This window comes from Pseudophryne corroboree, chromosome 2 (assembly GCF_028390025.1).
Source record: "Pseudophryne corroboree isolate aPseCor3 chromosome 2, aPseCor3.hap2, whole genome shotgun sequence".
In the NCBI taxonomy this organism is placed as follows: domain Eukaryota; kingdom Metazoa; phylum Chordata; class Amphibia; order Anura; family Myobatrachidae; genus Pseudophryne; species Pseudophryne corroboree.
The window spans coordinates 465576758-465594352 of NC_086445.1; the positions used below are offsets into that span (position 1 = coordinate 465576758).

The following is a 17595-nucleotide window of genomic DNA, read 5'->3' on the forward strand; positions in this document are numbered from 1 at the left end:
TGTCGTGCTGGTCAACAAAACTTTATACGGTCCTTCTTACCTGTCTATGAGGCAACCTGAGCGTAGAAAATTTTAAATCCTCACATAGTCCCCAGGTTCAATGTCATGACAATTACTGTTTGGTAGGTCAGGAATCGCCAGTTTCAGATTCCTTTGCTGGTTTCTCAGTTGCTGGCTCATCCTAACGAAATATTGCACAGTCATTTCATTATTGCACTTCAGATCATCCTGGGGGTCTATCATTACATGGAGCTGTCATCCAAAAATAATTTCAAAGGGTGATAGGTTAAGCGTGACCTGGGAGTAGTTCTGATGCTGTACAACACTAGTGGCAGTGCTTCTGGCCACAACAGTCCAGTTTCAGCCTTCACTTTGCTCAACTTGTTCTTAATAGTGCTTTTCATTCTCTCCACCTTCGCACTGGCCTGTGGCTGGTAGGGAGTATGTAGCTTACTATTAATACCTATAAGCTTGCACATGACCTGAAAGTCTTCACCTGTAAAATGGGTACTCCTATCACTTTCAATCATTTTGGGGATACCATATCTACACACAAATTCTTGTACAATTTTCTTAGCAGTGAATACGGCAGTATTTGTGACGGTGGGGAATGCCTCTTCCCAATTCGAAAGGACATCAGTACATACCAAAACATACTTTAAATTCATACAGGGTGGTAGCTGTATGAAGTTAATTTGTATTACCTGGAAAGGTCCGTCTGTAGGAGGGATATGGGATGGCTCTGTCGGTATTGTCTTACCAATATTCTTCCTCAAGCAAGTAAGACATGTCATTGCTTTCTTGCTCGCCTGAGAAGAGAACCCTGGTGCACTCCAGTAGGCTCTTAGCAATTTGCACATACCTTCCTTGCCCAGATGAGTCAGACCATGTGCCGCTTCAGCTAGGCTTGGGAGGTATGTTCTGGGGGCCACTGGCTTACCTTGTCCATCTCTCCAGAGTCCTGAGGACTCCTGACCATATCCCTTCGCCTTCCAGACTGCCTTCTCCTCTAGGGAACACAATTTTGCATTTCGATTAATTGTTGCATGTTTACCATGTTGAATGTCATCAGTTGTGTGGTGTTAATTTTTGTGGTGGTGCTCGCTGCTGATTTTGCAGCTTCGTCTGCTCGGCTGTTACCAAGTGAGATTGGGTCTTGGTTGCAAGTGTGTGCTTTACCCTTGATAACAGCCACTCTCTCAGGTTCCTGTATGGCTGTCAGAAGCCTCTTAATGTGTGACGCATGCGCCTCAGGTGTGCCAGCTGCAGTCATGAAATTTCTGAGGCGCCACAGGGCCCCAAAATCATGCACCATTCCAAAGGCATATCTAGAGTCCGTGTATATATTAGCTGACTTACCCTTTGCCAACTCACATGCTCTGGTCAGTGCTACCAGCTCAGCGACTTGTGCTGAGTGAGATTGACCAAGGGGTTCAGCTTCTATGATACCTTTGTCATCTACAACTGCGTATCGGGTGCACAGGTCTCCCGATTCCGTCTGTCTGTGACAACTACCGTCAGTGTAGAAGGTAAAGTCTATGCCTTCCAGTGGGCTGCCACTGATGTCAGGTCTCGCAGTGAAAGTCTGGTTCAAGTATTCCATATAATCATGCGTATCAGTGCCTGCACTAAATCCTCCTTCACCATCATTCTCATCCTCCACCCTTTATGCATGACAAGGCACACTTGGCAAGTAAGTTGCAGGATTTAGGGTGCTGCACCTCTTTATGGTGATGTTTACAGGGGCCATCAGTGATAGTTCCCACTTTGTAAACTGAGCGGATGAGACATGTCTGGTTTGAGCGGAGTTTAGCAAGGCTGATACTGCATGAGGTGTATGGATTGTCAGGTCATGTCCTAACACTACGTCTTCACTTTTACTTACCAACAAAGCTATGGCTGCAACACTTCGTAGGAAAGTGGGGAGAGACCATGCTACAGTGTCCAATTGTGCACTGTAGTAGGCTACCGGTCTGCTAGCATCACCATGTTTCTGGGTTAAGACTCCTGCCGCGCACCCAGCAATCTCGGTACCGTACAACTCAAAAGGGTCCATGTGTACTGTACTCCCCTGTAGGTGAAAGCGAAAAGGTACTGACTGTCGGGGTGAAGAGGGACAGAAAAGAAAGCAGAACAGAGGTCAATGACAGTGAAGTACTTAAAGGTGGAGGGAATCTGCATGAGGATGACCGCTGGATTGGGCACTACGGGGAATTGGCTCTCGACTATCTTGTTTATCCCCCTTAGATCCTGCACTAGCCTGTCACCCCTCCCCCACTCTTTTTCACAGGGAAAAAGTGTGCTGGACGTCCTGACTAGGATGCCCTGCTGTAGCAGCCGTTCTATGACGGGGTATACTCCTAATTCCACCTCTGGTTTCTGAGGGTACTGGGGGATTTTTGGAGCTATCCTGCCATCTTTTATTGCACTACTACTGGGGCTACATTTCCCATCAATCCAGTATCCTGTCCATCTTTGTTCCAAAGGGAACCCAGTATTTGTGAGATTATTTCTTCTACCTGTGATGGACATGTGTCTATAACGGTAGAGTGTAACATTAGCCTTTGAGGGGTGTCTAATATGTCTTGTACTTCCTGTGCATGGTTCTCAGAGATATCTAAGAACACTCCCTCAGGGGTACAATATATGACACACCGCATTTTTTACACAACAAATCTCTACCAAGTAGATTAGTCGGAGCCGATGAAGCCAACAGCAAAGAATGTTTGGTATGCAAGAGCCCTATCGTAATCTCTGCAGGTGTACTCAAAGGGTACTGCTGCACCTTTCCCATTACTGAAATTGTTTTACCCATGGTCATTACACCTGTTGTGGAGTTTAGCACTGATCTGGCCGCCCCTGTATCTACAATAAAAGGTTGTGGTATGCCAGCTACATTGACCATGACCTCAGGTTCACCTCCAAGGCCAGCAATCAATTTCACTGGCTGCAGACTACAGATATGACCTGACACCTATTGTCGTTTTGGGCCCTCCCGCAGAGCATTGGCAGCTACTATATGTGCGGGGGATAGCTGTAAGTTTTCGGAGGCCTGCCAGTTCCTCCTTGGTGGGTACCTCTGTGTTTCCCCTCTATGTGGCTCGTTATCTCTATCCCATCTATGTGTTTGATTGTGTGGCTCGTCTTGTTGTCTAGGGGGTCTATACTTATACTTATTATGTGTCCCTGTACTCCTACAATTCCAGGCAAAGTGTCCCTCCTTTTTGCATGCATAACATACTATTACCTGTGTCCAGTCTTCTGGGGTCTGGGGTTGTGATTGGTTGGACATTACTTCAAGAGCCTGGATACTTACCAGCATCAACCTATCCCCTTGCGTCTCCTTGTGCTTGAGGATATTATGGTCGTGTTCTATAGCAGACTCTCTCAGGGCATCTACCATAATCCCCCTCCAATTGGGAAAAGAGGTTTGTACTCTGGTTCTCAGAGCCTCTTTGAGCCCGTCCATTAGAACAGAGACAGCTACCTCCCTGTGGTTTGCATTTTCCTTTATATCCCCTATCCCAGTGTATCTAGCCACTTCCTGTAAAGCTCTATGGAAATATTTGGATGTTGTTTCACTTTCTTTCTGTCTTATAGAGAAAAGTTTATACCACTTGACAATGGTGGGGAAACACAATCCTAGTTGTATGTTAATTTGCCTAACATTCTCCTGATTGTATTCATCAGTGAGAGGCACTTCTGCATCTAGCTTGCAATCTGTTATAAATTTCTGGGTGTCAATATTTGAGGGTAGATTCGCTCGTAACACTATCCGCCAATCCTTGTTTGTGGGCTCATGGGCATTGCCCAGTTCTTTAATAAATTTCTGGCATCCTACTAGATCTCTCCTGGGATCGGGGAATTCTGACATAATTGACCTCAGTTCAGACCGGGACCATGGGGGTAATTCTGAGTTGATCGCAGCAGGATTTTGGTTAGCAGTTGGGCAAAACCATGTGCACTGCAGGGGAGGCAGATATAACATGTGCAGAGAGAGTTAGATTTGGGTGTGGTGTGTTTAATCTGCAATCTAAATTTCAGTGTAAAAATAAAGCAGCCAGTATTTACCCTGCACAGAAACAAAATAACCCACCCAAATTTAACTCTCTCTGCAAATGTTATATCTGCCCCCCCCCCTGCAGTGCACATGGTTTTGCCCAACTGCTAAAAAATTTCCTGCTGCGATCAACTTGGAATTACCCCCCATGGACAATGCATTACAATGTTCCTGATGGGGGTTTACTCCCTGGTTATCAGTTCTCCCATTGGGGACTGCTATTACCCGAACTGGGTTTAACTCAACCACTTCACCTTGGTTTGTGTCTGTGTGGGGCACTACTGTCTCTGCATAATGAACAGTCCCGTACTTACCTGTGGAGACATTCTCACCCATTCCTCCAGTGAAAGTGAGTTTCCTGCATGGTGGCTGCCAGGGAGAGGTCTGAAATTACACTGGGCTCGTCATCTTCCTCAGAACTACAACCTTTGGGAACATTTAGAACAGGGTACAACTTGCATGGGTTATGATTAGTACAAATTGTATGTGTGTCCCTATTATTTCCCGATATGCCACTGGTTGTAGCTATCTTCTCCCCATCGACATATGGCAGAGGTGGTGCCGTCGCATTCACATTCCTGTTTGGTTTGGAATTTGCTGTGCGAGCAAGTTCCCTTTGCATATCTCCCTCTTGTTGCCATATGTTTAAACAGTCGTTATGTCTGCTCCTTTGTTTCTTAGATTTGATCAGACATATTCTATTCCTAACATTCTGCAGCACCTCTGGTTCAAAACTACCAACCCTAGGAAATGATGCCCTATCATCCACTGTCATTCTCACCCATTCATCACAAAAAGCCTCTCCGTGTGGACCATACTTCCCACACACTATAAACCGAGCGGACCCTCTTGGCCTCAGCTCTCCAGCCTGAACCCTGGCTGCTGAACGTTTCTCGCTTGTACACTTGGCTCCCATCGCAGAATTTTGACACGATCCCCAAATTCACAATACGAGCAAACGGTGAAAGTCCTCTGAGTTCTCTCACCAACTCCTTCTCCGCTGGCAGTACCACGACTCACTCCAATAGTGACCACCGTGTACCCAGTGAGGTATCTCTATCAGGCCCCTCTGCACTGTAAGTATTGACGTATCGACAGCATTAAATCAATACGCCACCTTTTCAGTCGAGGTTAAAATCAACCTGTTCTTTGTGGTTTCTTTCCACAGGAATTCCGCCTGGGAAACATCACCAAGCCATCCTATGGACTTCCACCAGGAATATTTCCTGAGAGAGAGTCAGCGACAAATTACTTCTGCTCTACACAAATCACTTCTGCGTATGCTCCACACAGCGCGTATGATGACGCAATTGTGAAAAGAATGCAAATGGTATCACGTTGCGCCACGTATTACACACACACAGAGGTGCGGTCCAATCGCACGACCTATAGATACTTGTTATCTATATGCCCTACGATCACAGGAGTCGATTTCACAAGCTGCGCTCCACAGCCGAAGCGTAACACTAAAATACTTTTACACATTGTAGTATGTGCCTACTTCCTCAATACACAATCTATTACGCTCCTCTACACGTTGTAGTACGTGCCTACTTTGTTAATACGTAAGGTTGTGACCTTTTCACGCCGCCAAGCCTCTGCCAACTCAGCGTCTCTCACGGGATCCCGGTTTCTCCGGGGTTCTATACATCCACACCTACTTTCAGCTCACACTAATACACAAGGTTTTCTGTACAGAAAAATATCACTCCCTTTGATCGATAGCTTGTCCCAGAGGTAGTACACTTTAAACAAAATTTTTATAATAATCTGCTCTTAAAATCGGATAGTTACTTGCTATAGTATAAATGTCTTCTATCCCGCCTTTAAATTTATTCCTATTGCGTGGTTAAACTTGCGCTCGCAACTTTCACGCAACCTTGCGTAAGCATGCGGCCGTGCGCGTCCTGGCGCCACGTGCGCATTCCCTCACATACCGTACCACGTGTACACTGTGCGTTCGCAACTGACTATACCACACTTATCACGATCAATGTGAGCAAAATGCTACTGCTCACTACACAATACACTTTTGTTCCTTACACCCGCCGGAAGTCGCCCACAAGGGTAATCCTCCTTTGAGTGTTTACCTAAACTTTTAGGCCGGAACTGCGTTTTGTGTTTTTATAATTACTCCATTAACAAAATATATATCAAATATATAACAAATGTATCCGATTTTATACAGATCTATAATGACTATTACAACCTATGGCAACAATATGTGAGAATGTATGCAGACTATCAGTACACTTTGTGCGCGTTCTCGCGCCCAAAAAAAATTACACACAAAAGAAAGTATATGGCTTTTCCCTGTTGTCCCTCGGTTCGTACCAGCACCTCTAAGACTTTACAGAACAGATGTGGTCTAACAACATTAGATAGTTTTAAATACAATACAAAATTACTTAAGACGCGTCTCCACCCTTTGTTGGTAGACCAAAGTCTGTTAGGCCCTGCAAGTCGTGAGTATGTGGTGAACCGGAGGAGCCCGCAACTGTTAAGTTCGTTTAACTTACAGGGAAATGCTATACCTTATGATACACAGGTTCGGGCCGCTGCGGCCGCTAAATGCAGATAATACCCCTACGACATGAATGCACGTAGCGTATGCACGCCGACACGCTATGCGGACTGTACAGCGACACGTGTGGCCGAATATTTTTCTATACCGAAACAAGAATGGAATGCGACACCAGTTGTATATGTTATGTTGTGGTCCAACGCAGCAACAAATATTTACTAAAAGGGATATACACAGAAATACAACAATATCACAAGAGAAGAGCTACAACTAATAGTACATACGTTTGTTCGCCTGCGCCTCCCAGATCCGGTCCTCAGTCAGTCTTAGCAAGATGACCTTCAGAGTAGAGATGAGCGGGTTCGGTTCCTCGGAATCCGAACCCCCCCGAACTTCAGCCTTTTTACACGGGTCCGAGGCAGACTCGGATCTTCCCGCCTTGCTCGGCTAACCCGAGCGCGCCCGAACGTCATCATCCCGCTGTCGGATTCTCGCGAGGCTCGTATTCTATCGCGAGACTCGGATTCTATATAAGGAGCCGCGCGTCGCCGCCATTTTCACACGTGCATTGAGATTGATAGGGAGAGGACGTGGCTGGCGTCCTCTCCGTTAGAATAGATAGAGACACTTGAGTTGATTACTTAGTAATTTTGGGGAGCATTAGGAGTACTCAGAGTGCAGAGTTTTGCTGATAGTTAGTTACTAGTGACTGACCACCACCAGTTTTATTTATTATTTAATATAATCCGTTCTCTGCCTGAAAAAAAACGATACACAGTCACATACCATATCTGTGCTCAGCCTCAGTGTGCTGCATGATAATATCATCTATGTATATCTGACTGTGCTGAGTGCTCACTGCTCACACAGCTGAATTGTGGGGGAGACTGGGGTGCAGTTATAGCAGGAGTACAGTGCACACTTTTGCTGCCAGTGTGACTGACCAGTGACCACCAGTATATTGTCTGCCTGAAAAAGTTAAACACTCCTGTGGTGTTTTTTTTTTTTAATTCTATAAATGCATTCTGCTGACAGTGTCCAGCAGGTCCGTCATTCATTATATTATATAAATATTTACCTGCAGTAGTGTTATATTTTTTTGTTCATCTCTATCATCTTTATCATCTCTATATTAGCAGACGCAGTACGGTAGTCCACGGCTGTGGCTACCTCTGTGTCGTCAGTGCTCGTCCATAATTGTATACCTACCTGTGGTGGGGTTTTTTTTTCTATCTTCTTCATACTAGTAGTTTAGGAGTCTGCTGACAGTGTCCAGCAGGTCCGTCATTATATTATATATACCTGCAGTAGTGATATATATATATTTTTTATATCATTATCATCTCTATACTAGCAGACGCAGTACGGTAGTCCACGGCTGTAGCTACCTCTGTGTCGTCAGTGCTCGTCCATAATTGTATACCTACCTGTGGTGGGTTTTTTTTTTCTATCTTCTTCATACTAGTAGTTTAGGAGTCTGCTGACAGTGTCCAGCAGGTCCGTCATTATATTATATATACCAGCAGTAGTGATATATATATATTTTTTATATCATTATCATCTCTATACTAGCAGACGCAGTACCGTAGTCCACGGCTGTAGCTACCTCTGTGTCGTCAGTGCTCATCCATAATTGTATACCTACCTGTGGTGGTTTTTTTTTTTCTATCTTCTTCATACTAGTAGTTTAGGAGTCTGCTGACAGTGTCCAGCAGGTCCGTCATTAAATTATATATACCTGCAGTAGTGATATATATATATATATTTTATATCATTATCATCTCTATACTAGCAGACGCAGTACGGTAGTCCACGGCTGTAGCTACCTCTGTGTCGTCAGTGCTCGTCCATAATTGTATACCTACCTGTGGTGGGGTTTTTTTTCTATCTTCTTCATACTAGTAGTTTAGGAGTCTGCTGACAGTGTCCAGCAGGTCCGTCATTATATTATATATACCTGCAGTAGTGATATATATATATTTTTTATATCATTATCATCTCTATACTAGCAGACGCAGTACGGTAGTCCACGGCTGTAGCTACCTCTGTGTCGTCAGTCACTCATCATCCATAAGTATACTAGTATCCATCCATCTCCATTGTTTACCTGAGGTGCCTTTTAGTTGTGCCTATTAAAATATGGAGTACAAAAATGTTGAGGTTCCAAAAATAGGGAAAGATCAAGATCCACTTCCACCTCGTGCTGAAGCTGCTGCCACTAGTCATGGCCGAGACGATGAAATTCCATCAACGTCGTCTGCCAAGGCCGATGCCCAATGTCATAGTACAGAGCATGTAAAATCCAAAACACAAAATATCAGTAAAAAAAGGACTCAAAAATCTAAAATAAAATCGTCGGAGGAGAAGCGTAAACTTGCCAATATGCCATTTACCACACGGAGTGGCAAGGAACGGCTGAGGCCCTGGCCTATGTTCATGGCTAGTGGTTCAGCTTCACATGAGGATGGAAGCACTCAGCCTCTCGCTAGAAAAATTAAAAGACTTAAGCTGGCAAAAGCACAGCAAAGAACTGTGCATTCTTCGAAATCACAAATCCACAAGGAGAGTCCAATTGTGTCGGTTGCGATGCCTGACCTTCCCAACACTGGACGTGAAGAGCATGCGCCTTCCACCATTTGCACGCCCCCTGCAAGTGCTGGAAGGAGCACCCGCAGTCCAGTTCCTGATAGTCAGATTGAAGATGTCAGTGTTGAAGTACACCAGGATGAGGAGGATATGGGTGTTGCTGGCGCTGGGGAGGAAATTGACAAGGAGGATTCTGATGGTGAGGTGGTTTGTTTAAGTCAGGCACCCGGGGAGACACCTGTTGTCCGTGGGAGGAATATGGCCATTGACATGCCTGGTGAAAATACCAAAAAAATCAGCTCTTCGGTGTGGAAGTATTTCAACAGAAATGCGGACAACAGGTGTCAAGCCGTGTGTTGCCTTTGTCAAGCTGTAATAAGTAGGGGTAAGGACGTTAACCACCTCGGAACATCCTCCCTTATACGTCACCTGCAGCGCATTCATCATAAGTCAGTGACAAGTTCAAAAACTTTGGGCGACAGCGGAAGCAGTCCACTGACCAGTAAATCCCTTCCTCTTGTAACCAAGCTCACGCAAACCACCCCACCACTCCCTCAGTGTCAATTTCCTCCTTCCCCAGGAATGCCAATAGTCCTGCAGGCCATGTCACTGGCAATTCTGACGAGTCCTCTCCTGCCTGGGATTCCTCCGATGCATCCTTGAGTGTAACGCCTACTGCTGCTGGCGCTGCTGTTGTTGCTGCTGGGAGTCGATGGTCATCCCAGAGGGGAAGTCGTAAGACCACTTTTACTACTTCCACCAAGCAATTGACTGTCCAACAGTCCTTTGCGAGGAAGATGAAATATCACAGCAGTCATCCTGCTGCAAAGCGGATAACTGAGGCCTTGGCATCCTGGGCGGTGAGAAACGTGGTTCCGGTATCCATCATTACTGCAGAGCCAACTATAGACTTGATTGAGGTACTGTGTCCCCGGTACCAAATACCATCTAGGTTCCATTTCTCTAGGCAGGCGATACCGAAAATGTACACAGACCTCAGAAAAAGACTCACCAGTGTCCTAAAAAATGCAGTTGTACCCAATGTCCACTTAACCACGGACATGTGGACAAGTGGAGCAGGGCAGACTCAGGACTATATGACTGTGACAGCCCACTGGGTAGATGTATTGACTCCCGCCGCAAGAACAGCAGCGGCGGCACCAGTAGCAGCATCTCGCAAACGCCAACTCTTTCCTAGGCAGGCTACGCTTTGTATCACCGCTTTCCAGAATACGCACACAGCTAAAAACCTCTTACGGCAATTGAGGAAGATCATTGCAGAATGGCTTACCCCAATTGGACTCTCCTGTGGATTTGTGGCATCGGACAACGCCAGCAATATTGTGTGTGCATTAAATTTGGGCAAATTCCAGCACGTCCCATGTTTTGCACATACCTTGAATTTGGTGGTGCAGAATTATTTAAAAAACGAGAGGGGCGTGCAAGAGATGCTGTCGGTGGCCAGAAGAATTGCGGGACACTTTCGGCGTACAGGCACCACGTACAGAAGACTGGAGCAACACCAAAAACGCCTGAACCTGCCCTGCCATCATCTGAAGCAAGAAGTGGTAACGAGGTGGAATTCAACCCTCTATATGCTTCAGAGGTTGGAGGAGCAGCAAAAGGCCATTCAAGCCTATACAACTGACCACGATATAGGAGGTGGAATGCACCTGTCTCAAGCGCAGTGGAGAATGATTTCAACGTTGTGCAAGGTTCTGCAACCTTTTGAACTTGCCACACGTGAAGTCAGTTCAGACACTGCCAGCCTGAGTCAGGTCATTCCCCTCATCAGGCTTTTGCAGAAGAAGCTGGAGACATTGAAGGAGGAGCTAACACTGAGCGATTCCGCTAGGCGTGTGGGACTTGTGGATGGAGCCCTTAATTTGCTTAACAAGGATTCACGGGTGGTCAATCTGTTGAAATCAGAGCACTACATTTTGGCCACCGTGCTCGATCCTAGATTTAAAACCTACGTTGTATCTCTCTTTCCGGCAGACACAAGTCTGCAGGGGTTCAAAGAACTGCTGGTGAGAAAATTGTCAAGTCAAGCGGAACGCGACCTGTCAACATCTCCTCCTTCACATTCTCCCGCAACTGGGGGTGCGAGGAAAAGGCTCAGAATTCCGAGCCCACCCGCTGGCGGTGATGCAGGGCAGTCTGGAGCGACTGCTGATGCTGACATCTGGTCCGGACTGAAGGACCTGACAACGATTACGGACATGTCGTCTACTGTCACTGCATATGATTCTCTCACCATTGAAAGAATGGTGGAGGATTATATGAGTAACCGCATCCAAGTAGGCACGTCAGACAGTCCGTACGTATACTGGCAGGAAAAAGAGGCAATTTGGAGGCCCTTGCACAAACTGGCTTTATTCTACCTAAGTTGCCCTCCCACAAGTGTGTACTCCGAAAGAGTGTTTAGTGCCGCCGCTCACCTTGTCAGCAATCGGCGTACGAGGTTACTTCCAGAAAATGTGGAGAAGATGATGTTCATTAAAATAAATTATAATCAATTCCTCCATGGAGACATTCACCAGCAGCAATTGCCTCCACAAAGTACACAGGGAGCTGTGATGGTGGATTCCAGTGGGGACGAATTGATAATCTGTGAGGAGGGGGATGTACACGGTGATGAATCGGAGGATGATGATGAGGTGGACATCTTGCCTCTGTAGAGCCAGTTTGTGCAAGGAGAGATTAATTGCTCCTTTTTTGGTGGGGGTCCAAACCAACCCGTCATTTCAGTCACAGTCGTGTGGCAGACCCTGTCACTGAAATGATGGGTTGGTTAAAGTGTGCATGTCCTTAGTCACACAGCTACCTCATTGCGCCTCTTTTTTTCTTTGCGTCATGTGCTGTTTGGGGAGTGTTTTTTGGAAGGGCCATCCTGCGTGACACTGCAGTGCCACTCCTAGATGGGCCAGGTGTTTGTGTCGGCCACTTGGGTCGCTGAGCTTAGTCATCCAGCGACCTCGGTGCAAATTTTAGGACTAAAAATAATATTGTGAGGTGTTCAGAATAGACTGAAAATGAGTGGAAATTATGGTTTTTGAGGTTAATAATACTATGGGATCAAAATGACCCCCAAATTCTATGATTTAAGCTGTTTTTTAGGGTTTTTTGAAAAAAACACCCGAATCCAAAACACACCCGAATCCGACAAAAAAAATTCGGTGAGGTTTTGCCAAAACGCGTTCGAACCCAAAACACGGCCACGGAACCGAACCCAAAACCAAAACACAAAACCCGAAAAATTTTCGGTGCACATCTCTACTTCAGAGGATTAGACTGAGACCGGCCAGGAGGCCTTGCTTTTATACAATGGTCCACAACACAATACAAAGGAAACTGTAAACTCTTCTTCCATAGGACAAGGGGCAGGTCATTTACAGTACATGAGGGGTCATAGGTTGGTTTGAATAGGTGGGCGATGCTTGGTCCAGGTGTACTTGCAGATGTCCTCCACTGGGTTCCCACCGAATATCACGAGTACAGTAATTACAGTCAGATATGAATATTGTATTCCTGCGCATATCTATGCGCAGGAGCATGCTATAATCTGCAAACTGCGATCGGAATGTAGCCCTATAAATACTGTACATCTGGATACCAAACACTATGTCCTAACCTAATTCTGTCCCCTCACATCCTGTAAAGATGGATATTTCTGTTGTTCTATTTCCTAAGTAAATGTAACTTGCTGGTGTGGTATGTGTAGACTATGTGTAAATTATGCACTATGTGACTAAAATATCAGATATGTCTTTGTAGCTTTTCTATGCAAATGCATATGCTACCGTATTTACTCATACCACACGCTAATATGCAGGGCTTCGCGAGCCAATGTACGCAGCGTGTGGGTATGCGCACGCACTACAGAACACGTGCACGCACGGAGGCAGCTGTGTGTGGTGTTTGCATGTGTTGGGTGTGGGTATAATATTTTCGACTTCAACAACACACAATGGCCACAGGTAACAGAGCCGCTTAAACACAATACCCACAGGTAGCAGAGCCGCTTATACACACATTACCCACAGGTAGCAGAGACACTTATACACACAGTGCCCACAGGTAGCAAAGCCGCTTATACACACAATGCCCACAGGCAGCAGTGGCACTTTTACACACAATGGCCCCAGGTAGCAGCGCCACTTCTACACACAATACCCATAGGTAACAGAGGCGCTTATACACACAGTGACCACAGGTAGCTGAGCTGCTTATAGACAGAGTTGCCATAGATAGCAGTGCCGCCTATACACACAATGGCCACAGGTAGCAGCACCACTTATACACACAATGCCCACTGGTAGCAGCACCACTTATACACACAATGCCCACTGGTAGCAGCACCGCTTATACACACAATGCCCACTGGTATCAGTGTTGCTTATACACACAATGCCCACAGGTAGCAGTGGTGCTTATACACACAGTGGCCACAGGTAGCAGAGCTGCTTATACACAGAAGCTGTGTTTATACACACAGTGGCCACAGGTAGCAGTGCCACTTATACACAATGCCCACAGGTAGCAGTGTCCCTTATACACATAATGGCCACAGAATTAGTGTTTCTTATTAACCCAATGTCCATTGGTAGCACCTATACTCACAGAAGTTCAATGTGTGTGTGTTTGGGGTTTGGAAAGGGGGTGGGTGCAGTGAGGTGGAGGTGCCTCTCTGTGCCGCTGATCACCCCCGGATTCAGGGAATCACTGGCAGTGGCTGTGCATGGTGTCCAAGGTGCTACATGTGGTGGAGGGGTAGGTGCGGTAGGGGGCCCAGAGGTGTTGCGGGTGTGGGAGGGGTGGTTGCGGGGGCACGGATGGCGGAGGGGGTGCAATGGTGCTGTGGGTGTGGGAGAGGCAGGTGCAGAGGGGGTGCGGATGGGGTCTAGAGGTGCTGCGGGTGGGGGAGGGGCGGGTGCAGATGGGGTCTGTAGATGCTGCTGGTGGGGGAGGGATGGGTGCAGGGGGCCGTAGATGAAGGAGGAGGTCTGGTGGTGCTGTACATGGTGGAAAAGTGATGTGGGGGGCTGTGTTTGGGAGGGGGGATGCGGGGGGGTGGGTGAGGTTGGGTGATGGGTTCCAGAAGTGCTGCGCGTGGGTAAGGCATGGGCGCGCGTATGGGGTATGTAGATGCTGCTGGTGGGGGAGGGGTGGCTGCGGAGGGGGTCCGGAGGTGCTGGAGTTGGTGGTCCAGAGGTGCTGTGGGTGGTTCACAGATGTGGGAGGGTGTCTTGAGGTGCTGTGCACAGGGGAGGGGCGATGTAGGCAGGTGCGTTTGGGGGAAGGGAGTTGCAGGGGGGTGAGGTTGGATGATGGGTTCCAGAAGTGCGGGTGCGGCATGGCGCGGATGTGGTATGTAGATGCTGCGGGTGGGGGAGGGGTGGCTGCGGGGGAGTTGTGGATGGGGGAGGGGGTCCAGAGGTCCTGCGGGTGGTGGTCCAGAGGTGCTGCGGGTGGGGGAGGGGCAGGTGTGGGAGATCCGTGGATGGGGGAGGGTGTCTGTAGATGATGCAGGTGGGGGAGGGTCTGATTGGGGAGGGGTTCCGTGGGCACTGTGGGTGGGCTCGGGGAGGGTTCGGGGTTACCGCAGTTGGGTAGGGTCGGGTGTGATGGTGAGGCGGAAGGGGGAGGGGCAGGTGCGGCGGTGCCGTGGGTGGGGGAGGGGCAGGTGCGGGTGTTCTGTAGGTGGGTGCAGGGTACTGTGGGTGGGGGGGCGTGTGCAGGGGTGGGGCGGCTGGGGGGTGCTGCGGGTGGGGGAGGTGCAGCTGCGGGGGATGCCACGGATGGGGAAGGGGGTCCATGGGTGATGTGGGTGGATGATACACGGGTGAGGGGTTACTGTGGTGAGGGCAGGCCGGGTGTGATGATGCGGTGGGTGGGGGAGGGGCAGTAGTGGGGGTGCCGCGAGTGGGGGAGGGGGCCGGAGGTGCTGTGGTTGGGGGAGTGGCGGGTGCGGGGATGCTGCAGATGAGGGAGCGGATCCGCGCTCGCTGTGGATGGATGAGGGGCTGGTGTGGGGTTACCACAATTGGGGATGGCCTGATGTGATGGTGCAGCGGGTGGGGGAGGGGCAGATGCGGGGGTGCCACGTGTGGGAGAGGGGTGGGTACAGGGTGCTGCGGGTGGGGTCGGGGGTGCCATGGTTAGGGGTGTGTGGGGTGGCTGGGGGAGAGGCGGCTTTGGGGGATGCTGTGGATGGGGGAGAAGGTCCATGGGAGCTGTGGGTGGGTGAGGCGCGGGTGCGGGGTTACCGCGATTGGGGAGGGCCAGGTTTGGGGGTTGCCATGGGTGGGGGATAGGTGGGGGGCCCACAGGTGGTGGTGCCGTGGATGAGGGGCAGCTGCGGGGGTGCCGTGGGTGGGGCGTGGGGTGTTGCCGGTGGGGGGTGCGGGTGGGGGAGGGGCAGGGGTGCTGTGGTTGGGGTGTTCAGGAGATAGAGTGCCGTGGGTGGGGGAGGGGTGGGTGCTGCGGATGGGGGTGCCACGGATGGGGGAGGGGCGGATTCAGATGAGGACCAACAGTGATTAGATTATCTTACTCTATCTCTCTCTATTTTGTTACAGATCATCCGTCCGTCTAACACAGGGGTGGCCAACCAGTCAGAGTCAAAGAGCCAAAAAATCTTGTTAGGTACGTCAAAGAGCCGAAGGTGTGCATGCAAAAATGTGGTGTGACCATCCCTGGTATAAAATACATTGAAAAAGCCAGATACACATAAAATACATTTTTAAAGCCAGATCCAACATAAAATACATTGAAGTCACTTCCGCATAAAATAATTGAAAAAGCCAGAACCACATAAAATATAATGAAAGACGAGTCACATAGTACACTTCAGCTCTCCCATGTGTCACTCCAGTCAGCTCCCCCCACATGTCACTCCTGCTAGAACCCTCATGTGTCACTTCAGAGCTCCCCGAACTCATGGCATTGTAGCAGCTCCTTATTACCCCTTTCACACCGCACAAATATCCTGGTATCGACCCGGCATATTGCCGGGTGGACACGTGTTGGTGTGCGATGTGAATGGGCCATGGACGAATTCCTGGGTCGCCTGACCCGGTAATACAACCCAGGTAATAAGCAGTGTTATTCCTGGGTTGGATACCGGGTCAGTGGCAGCGTAAACAGGTTCCCGGGTCAATGCGACCCGGGACCCGTTTACTACATAGGAAGAGGCGGCGCGGAGATGAGCTCATCTCCCAGCGCCTCCTCCACCCTCACCCCCCACCCTCTGCAGCTATGGCAACTGATCCAGCAAATTGCCAGGTCGGGAAGCCACCTGTTAGGGTCCAATGCCGGATCCCACCTGGGAAGGACCGTTTCTAATTCCCGGGTGGGATCCTGCATTGGTGATGTGAAATGGGGGTTAAGGATCCTCTGTTTGATGGTGGGTGTTTTATCTCTAGTATCTGGCTACCTCAGTCCACAGTCCTCGTAGTGCTTCTGTCGGGAGCCACATTTAAAGAAAGAAAGAGCCACATGCGGCTCAAGAGCCACAGGTTGGCCACCGCTGGTCTAACATATAGGAAACAAGAGTGACTCTGTATCCATTTCATGAAAGAATACAACACAACAGTTTTTTAATTAAATACTGATTCTGAGTGCTGAGGTACAAGCTCCTTTCTTTTTCTATAATTTAAAAATAAACACAAAGTAGATGTATGAATAAAATCAGTCTACAAACTATACAGCTGCACAAAGTAACTACAGTGAGTAATCCAACTGTGACAGTTTATAGAATTCCCATATCCTTTATAACCTGCTCCTAGTCAGTTTTCCCCATATCACTATGAACATTGCAAAGTGCTGCAATAATCCCAGAGGATTTAGACCAAATGAGAAAAAGGTCACTCATCTGATCTTTAAATTTGTCCAATGTAGCATGCTGTAATGCAGTGCTTTTAGTATGCTTGGTAACACAACAATCGCGTAAGAAGGCACAGTCACGGCAAACAAAATGTGACATTCTGTGGCTTTTTGCAAAATTAATTTCTTTGGTCATTTTAAGTTTTTAAAAACACAGGGCCTGTTCCAGGCATAACCTCAGATAATCTGTAGATGATCCTGCATTGCATGCATGGAAATAAATGCATATATTTGCACGTATGCAGTGTTGTTCGTATCTTTGATTTGCACCTGCCCCCTTGGTTTGATTTATCATCAGGGTGCACTTGCAGCAGACTATATATAGTTATAGTGTAACTGATATGTCCCATTGCGTTGATATGCCCTCACTCAACTTTACACACAGTAAAGTGCCCCATTCTAGTCCACTCATGTCTTTGCAGTCATGAGCGTAGATGCCACTGAAATACATACACATTTGCATCACTTGCTGTTAGGGTCTCCTGCCCTGTGCTGCCACGTCGTCATGGCAACCGGGAGACAAGTGCTAGCGGAGTGG

General features: G+C 48.1%; 1 protein-coding gene across 1 annotated transcript in view; it reads left to right on the top strand.

Moving 5' to 3' along the window:
* LOC135028796 (pinopsin-like) overlaps positions 1–17595 on the top strand; it is a 504551-nt gene that overhangs the window by 59588 nt on the left and 427368 nt on the right. Inside the window, exon 2 of the mRNA XM_063953804.1 lies at positions 15752–15818. The gene's annotated coding sequence lies outside the window, so the exon portion shown is untranslated. The remainder of the gene's footprint in view (positions 1–15751; positions 15819–17595) is intronic.